Below are 7,145 nucleotides of genomic sequence, written 5' to 3'. Positions count from 1 at the left end.
GTAGGGAGAGTACCTTATTGTGCTTTTGATGTCCATTTCCTCTTTAAAACCTTAATATGTAAAAAGCTCTCTTTGAGGACTGCCGTGTGCCTGACCCGGGTCATGGTTTTTCAACCGCCTCATCTGCATATGAAAGTTGAATAAGGAAAAGGAAGACCAAAAACAATGGGTCCATTTGGATGATGGCGTTGTTGAAGAATATTGAATGTCCTATGGATTGCCAGAAAGAGCTTTGGTGGTGTGATGGGTTAATGAGTTGGACTGATAATCACAAGGTTGGCAGTTCAAATCTACCAGCTGCTCTGCAGAAGAAATATGAGGCAGTCTGCTGAGATTTACAGCCTGGGGAACTCCACACGGGGCCGCTGCGAGTTAGAATTGGCCTGATGGCAGCACAGGGCTCAGGCAGAGCTATGTTTGTGGGGACGGTGCAGGACCAGGCAGTACTTCATTCTCCTGGACACAGGGTGGCCATGAATCAGAACAGGATCAGTGGCACCTAACAACAATCCTACATGTGTGTTTGAGGAGGCTTCAAAATGTTCGTGGGAATTAGGGGGGGTGGGGAGTGGAGACCCAAAACCCATCTGTAGGCAAGTGGACATCCCCTCACAGATGGACCGCAGGGAGGAGACGAGCCAGTCAGGGTGCAGTGTAACAACGATGAAACACACATCTTTCCTCTTGTTCCTAAATGCTTTCTTCCCCCAATTGATCCCAATTCTGCCTTACAAATCCGAATAGACCATAGGATGCACAGAGGTACAGATCAGAGCTGGAAACACAGGGAATCCAGGACAGGTAAACTCCTCAGGATCAATAACGAGATTAGAGATACCAGGAGGGGAAGGGGAAGGTGTGGGGGACAAAAGGGGAACCGATCACAATGATCTACATATAACCCCCTCCCTGGGGGATGGACAACAGAAAAGTGGATGAAGGGAGACATTAGACAGTGTAAGACATGAAAAAATAATAATTTATAAATTATCAAGGGTTCAGGAGGGAAGGAGGAAGGGTGGCGGAGGGAGGGGAAAAATGAGGAGCTGATCCCAAGGGCTCAAGTAGAAAGAAAATGTGTTGAGAATGCTGAGGGCAACCATGGTACAAACGTGCTCGATGCAATGGATGGATGGATGGATGGATGGATGGATGGATGGATGGATGGATGGATTGTGATAAGTTGTGAAAGCCCCCAATAAAATGATTTTTAAGAAAGTTTGTGGGAAAATTCCATTATCTTTTCTTTTTTTTCACATAAGGAAGCATTTATTTGAGGTTTAACATGAAATCATACAAATAAAAATTGTATAAACACAAATCCACATTGAGTCAAAACACAGATAGCAAAGGACAAAGTAAAAACAAAGAAAGCTAATGGGCAGCTATATACAGGCGGACACCATTGTGTCTTGTACACTAAAGTCTTTTACAAAATAGTCATCTTAGATCAACAGAAGGCCAGTCTTCACCGTTGTCCTGCAAGATGGGTTTCTCCAGTGTCCTCCTCTAGTATGGCTGGTAATTGTTTTGGTGATTGCTTCCCCCTCGAGATGCCTTGCCGTACGTGCTCTGTCGGCCACTGTAGTCTGCAGATCCCTGTCCATGTCCATAGTTTCCATGGTTATACCCAGCGTAATCACATCTGCCATGGCCACTACAGTTTTGATCACCACCCATAGGCACTATTGTAATTTCCATATCCTTGAGCATAATAGTTATTAAACCCTTGATTCCAGTTTTGGCCCTAACCTCGTCCACGACCCCTAGTACCACCTCGACCACCAGCTGCAGCACCCCTTCCTCCTTTCTGCTGCTGTTGCTGCTGCCTATACACCTCTTTGGGCTGTGCAGCTTTGATTTCACACTTCCCAGAACCAATTTGGTGGTATCTGCTTTCTAACAGCTTCTTTACTGGCTCTTCATCTGTGTATGTGATAAAGCAAAATCCTCTTCTCTCATTTGTTTTTGTATCCATGGGAAGTTCAATATTTTCAATCTCTCCAAAGGCTCCAAAATATTCTTTAATCTGTTCTTCTGAAGTATCTGGGCTCAATCCACCCACAAAAACCTTTTTTGGGGGTTCCTTCCCCTTTAAAGCTTTGGCCCTTTTGGGGTCTATCAATTTGCCATCCAGTTTGTGTTCTTTCAGTTCCAAAACCTTATCAACACCAGCAGCATCTTTAAAAAGCACAAATCCAAATCCTCTTGAGCGGCCAGTGACTGGATCTGTCTTAATTGGGCAGTCAACAACCTCTCCAAATCGAGACAGATATTCAGTCAGACCTTTCTTGCTTGTATCCCAGCTCAAGTCTCCGATAAACATTTTACCGTCATCCTGCTGGCTCTTGCTCGCATCTTGGAACCCTCTGCGAATTCCTCCATGTTGCTCTACTCATTCATGTCCTCCATGGCGGCGGAGCTGTCGGCAGCGGGGTGCTGGCGCACAGACCGAGTTGAGGCGGTAGAGCGTTCATTCCAGTTTTCCATGGACTTTTTAAAGCCCTCTTGTATCTATGAGGCTTTCTACTCCCATGAAGAGTTACAGTCTCAGAAACTCACAGGGGCAGTTCGACCCTGTGCTGCGGGACCGCTATGGGTCGGCATCAACCCCATGACAGTGACTGAGTGAGTGGGTGGACATGAAGGGACGTTGAAAAGGGATTGCAGCAAAATCACAGAAACCTTCATGAGACAAAAAGTATTACAACGGGGAGATGATGTTGTGTCTCGATGTAGCCTCCATCCAGGTCTACACCCTTCCAAAGCCGTGTTTCCATTTCTCCGAATCTTCTCCAAAGAGCTCTAAGTTCTGCCATGAACGCCGCATCCAAACAAAAGATTCTGCCTCCCCGGGGCGCTCAGAATGTGTACCTTTTCATTGTTTTGAGTTTGGGGAACACAAAGAAGTCTGCGGGGACAACAGCAGGACGGGAGGGAGGAAGGTCGGGTCGGCTGCCCAGGTGGGCTGCAGGAGAGTGGAGGTGTGGCCCGAGGGTCCGCGTGCAACCACCTGGGGGGGCCCTTCTACGGTTTCCCAGCGACATGCTCACCAGGCTCAGGGTCACCTTGATGCCCTCAAAGGATGAGCAGGCATGTTGTCCTCATAGAAAAATACCCCTCGGCGTACCCATCTTGACCATTTTCTCACAAGTGTGGCTTTAAATTTCCCCCAAATGCCTTCCTAACAAGCCCTTGCGAGCATCCTGTATCCTTCAAGAAAACCTGGGTGTCCCAGAAAATGGTCCTCGAGATCTCAGCTGGCCTTTCAGTGTCAGATACCCCTGGTTCTCAGGTGTCCTTGGAAGTCTTGACCGGACCTTTTTTTCTGAAGGCCCCTTGTGGAAACAAAGCCACGTGTGTGCCTGAGAACTTGTCTGCAGTCGCCCCCATCACAGAGCCATGCTGAAACACTTTGTGTGGCATGAACCTGTGCATGTGTGAACCCGAGCCCGACCATCCATAGGCTTCTGACTGACAACGCACAACGGAGCTTTGTGGAAAACTCATAGAAAAAAGGGAATTTTCCCAACTCATGGCCACCCTGGGTGCAACTCCTGGGCCTTTCCACAACGGTCATTTGGAAGTAGATCACCAGGCCTTTCTTCCGACGTGTCCACAGATGAACTCAAAGCCCCAACCTTCTGTTGGTAGTGGAGCACTGACATCTGGTGCCACCCATGGATGCCCTGTCCAAGGAAGGGGTTTGGGTTTGGGTTTGGGAAAAGCTGATATGTAGGGGGTGGATCAATCCCCATCCTAACAGGGGGGTCTCTGTATCCTCTTGGAGGCCTTGGAACGATGCTCTCCTCCTCACCCACTCACTCTCCCCCCCCCCACTAACACCCCCACCCACTCTCCATCCTTGTCATTCCGATCAGGCAGGGAGGCAGGGATTTTGTTTTTAAACCGTAATTCATCATGTGGATGAAGCTTTTATCTCTTGCCTGGTGCTTGTAACATCGGGGTTCTCATTCCCACCCCGGCCCTGGATCCCCAGGACAGGGGCAAACCTCACCGAACCTTTCCATGTTCATTCCATCTCCTGGAAAACAGAGTGAATATCTACCAGCTCCCTGTCCCACCGGAAGCAGTCACTGCCTTCCACACTGCGTGGCCCCTCCCGTGGACACTCAAATTCTATCTGATCATGTCTCTGCCGACAAACAAGGCTTACCACTGGGCGGTCACGGCGTGATTCATAGATCCCCAGAGTTGTTGCAGCCACCCCATTGAGGGGCGCTGTGGGTGTCAGGATTGAGGGCTGCTTTGAGCACAGCACCCTCTCCCACCCGCCCAGCACCAGCCTGCCTCTGCAACTGGCCAGGCAATCTGCAGAGAGTCTAAGGTCACTGCGGCAGTGGCTTCTCTTTCCAATGCAGGCTGTGATTAATCTCTTCTGATGTTATTTTATTTGAGAGGATAATGTACAACCATCCCCGAGCTGGATCGACTTCTCTTAAAAGGGAAATGTAGGTGAAGGAAGAGGGTGGAGAAGACGCAGCAGAAGTGGCCGTGGTGGGCCCGCTGTAGGGTCCTCAGAAGGGGAGGGCTCTTTCTTCTTGAAAGCCGGCCACTTACAGCCCTCGGCCGGGTCCCCTTCAACCAGCAATTGCCCGGCCTGGCAGCCCCACCCCTAGCCCCTCCAGCCTAGGGGCCTGCAGGCCTGTGGGGGCTGCTTTTGCATCAGCTTTGGTCTGGGGGATTCCCTGGAGCAGAGTTCATGAGCTGAGCACTGCTGACCTTTGGGGTCAGACCACTTTGTGTCTTGGGGGAGAGCATCCTTCCTGTGCATGTGGGATGCCTAGCAGGTCTCTACCTGCTAGATGCAGTAGCAAGCCCCCCCCCCTACTCCCCCTCCTACCCACCCCCGGCTGTGACACCTAAATATGTCTCCAGATACGGCCACAGGGCCTCCCATCAGACTTTCTGGTCTCAAAATTCTCAGAGCCTTCCAGGGCTGACCCTCACTTCCCTTCACATCCGCAGGAAGGTTGGAAGCTTCCAGAAATAAGGCTCAGTAGGCGGGAGAGCGTTGTGGCTCCAATAAGATAAGGTAGGGGTCTCTGCCTGGGGCGCATTCCTGCCAGGCACCCACGCGGCCATCATTGTGGCCTGTTCCCCACTTTGTCCAAAGGCTTGGCTGTTAATCAGCTTGAGGGGCCTTCTGGAAGCAGGGCACCATGTAACCCGACCACAGTCCATGAGAAGGGGAGCTGATTCCAGGAACGGCCCAGGATGTTGGCGACAGAACCCTGTGCTGGCCTGGGCTGAGGGAGGAGCCGTCTATGCAGCGACTCTTGGTGCCCTGAGGGCACTTGGTTGCGCCACCTTTGAGGACTTGGTCCATCTGACCCTACCTGTGCCTCCTCGGGAGGAAGATCTGATGATCTGACCTTGTGAAGATTCCCAAACCCACTGTGATCCGCCCGGACTCAGTGATCGTATGGATGAGCCCGGCCGGAGGGCTTCAGAGGCTGTACTCTTCATGGGAGTTGGCTGCCTCACCTTTTTTCCGGAAGAACAGCTGGTATTAGCAGCCTGTTGCTTAACCCACAAAGCCACCAGGGCTCTGCATAAAGGCAACAGTCAGGAAGCCCTATGGGGGAGGTTCTCCTCTGTCCTGTTGGGTTGCTGTGACTGAGAATCATGCAATAGCACACAGCAGCAAGAGGGCGACGAGCCCACTTCAGGGAAGAGGCAGAAGTCAGACCCCCAGTTCACATGCCACACTTGGAGGACCAAACTCAGACTGGACCGGCCATCAGCCAGGACCCACTGCTAGAAAAGAGCTCAAACCCAAAGCTGAACCCAGTGGGGCCACAGAAAGCCAAGGGGACCCACTGTGAGCTGGACCTGATAGCCACCACACGACCCTCGCCCTCCGCCCCACTGGCAAAGATGGCGACACTTTCCTCTGCCGCTTACAATGTTACCACACACGCTGGGGCCAACTCCACAGCACCCCCCACCCCCGAGGCCCAGGGACTCTTATTCAGAGCTCACTCCGCAGCCTGTCTAACAAATTAAAACACACCCACGCTTTGCTTTAACTGTAATTTATTTGCAGTAAAAATATTTGAAAGGATTTTAATGATTTTGCTTCCTAAATGATCTCGCAGTGGGCCATCCGTCAACGTCTCAATTACCTGAGATGTCCCCGCAGCCAATGGCCTCCTTCGAAACCTAGCTCCTGTTCTCACTAACGAAATGAAGCTGTTACGGCTCCTACATCATGGACACAGCGGCCAACCATCAGCCTCGCCGCCGCATCTGGCAGCCGTTTAATGAAGCATTTATTAATTTTGATTTTGTGCCTTTCATGGAGAATCATGGAGCCTATATATATTATTTCCGCCCCCATTTCACTTTACACAGACTTCCCAGAGGGACCAGACAGCCCCATGCATCAAGTTCACGGATGGAGCCTTGCTGTGGTCTCTGCTAACAGAAGGTTCTAGAAGCTGCCGGGTTTCAGGGAGGGCCCTGCAGCCCTCTCTGGGAGCTCCTCCTGGCTCACACCTCCTTTGTTTCTTATGATGGTAAACATTAAGTTGCAACATCTGGAGACGCACATCTGTGCTTTGCAAACGCAAAATGCCGGTGTTCACTCCTTATTCCTTGATTAATTGGTTGGACGTCAGCTTTCTGATCAGCCCACTACTCTCGAAGGAAATTTCCCACCAGCTGGGCATGCTCTTGTTCCCGGCCTCCACAGAGGAGTGTACGGTGGGAATGTCAACCGGTCAGGAAACAATGAGAAATGAGGATTGATTGGCTGGTGTTTCTGAACACATTATAACACGATGGTGATGGTGGAGATGGAGGTGGAAGTGGAGGTGGAAGTGGTGATAGGGGTGGAGGTGGAGGTGGAGGTGGTGGAGGAGGTGGAGGTGGAGGTGGTGATAGGGGTGGAAGTGGAGGTGGAGGTGGAGGTGCAGGTGGAGGTGGAGGTGGTGGTGGAGGAGGTGGAGGTGGAGGTGGTGATAGGGGTGGAGGTGGAGGTGGAGGTGGAGGTGCAGGTGGAGGTGGAGGTGGAGGTGGAGGTGTTGGTAGGGGTGGAGGTGGAGGTAGTGGAGGTGGTGGTTGGGGTGGAGGTGGTGGTAGCGGTGGAGGTGGAGGTAGCGTTGGAAGTAGAGGTGGAG

At 51.4% G+C, this 7,145-nt stretch overlaps 1 pseudogene; it reads right to left on the bottom strand.

Moving 5' to 3' along the window:
* Window positions 1–1,500: 1,500 nt before the first annotated feature.
* Window positions 1,501–2,427, bottom strand: LOC142422329 (heterogeneous nuclear ribonucleoprotein D-like pseudogene; annotated as a pseudogene).
* Between the last annotated feature and the right edge of the window lie 4,718 nt (window positions 2,428–7,145).

Source organism: Tenrec ecaudatus, chromosome 12 (assembly GCF_050624435.1).
Source record: "Tenrec ecaudatus isolate mTenEca1 chromosome 12, mTenEca1.hap1, whole genome shotgun sequence".
Taxonomy (NCBI): Eukaryota; Metazoa; Chordata; class Mammalia; order Afrosoricida; family Tenrecidae; genus Tenrec; species Tenrec ecaudatus.
This window is presented reverse-complemented; position numbering and strand designations above follow the sequence as displayed.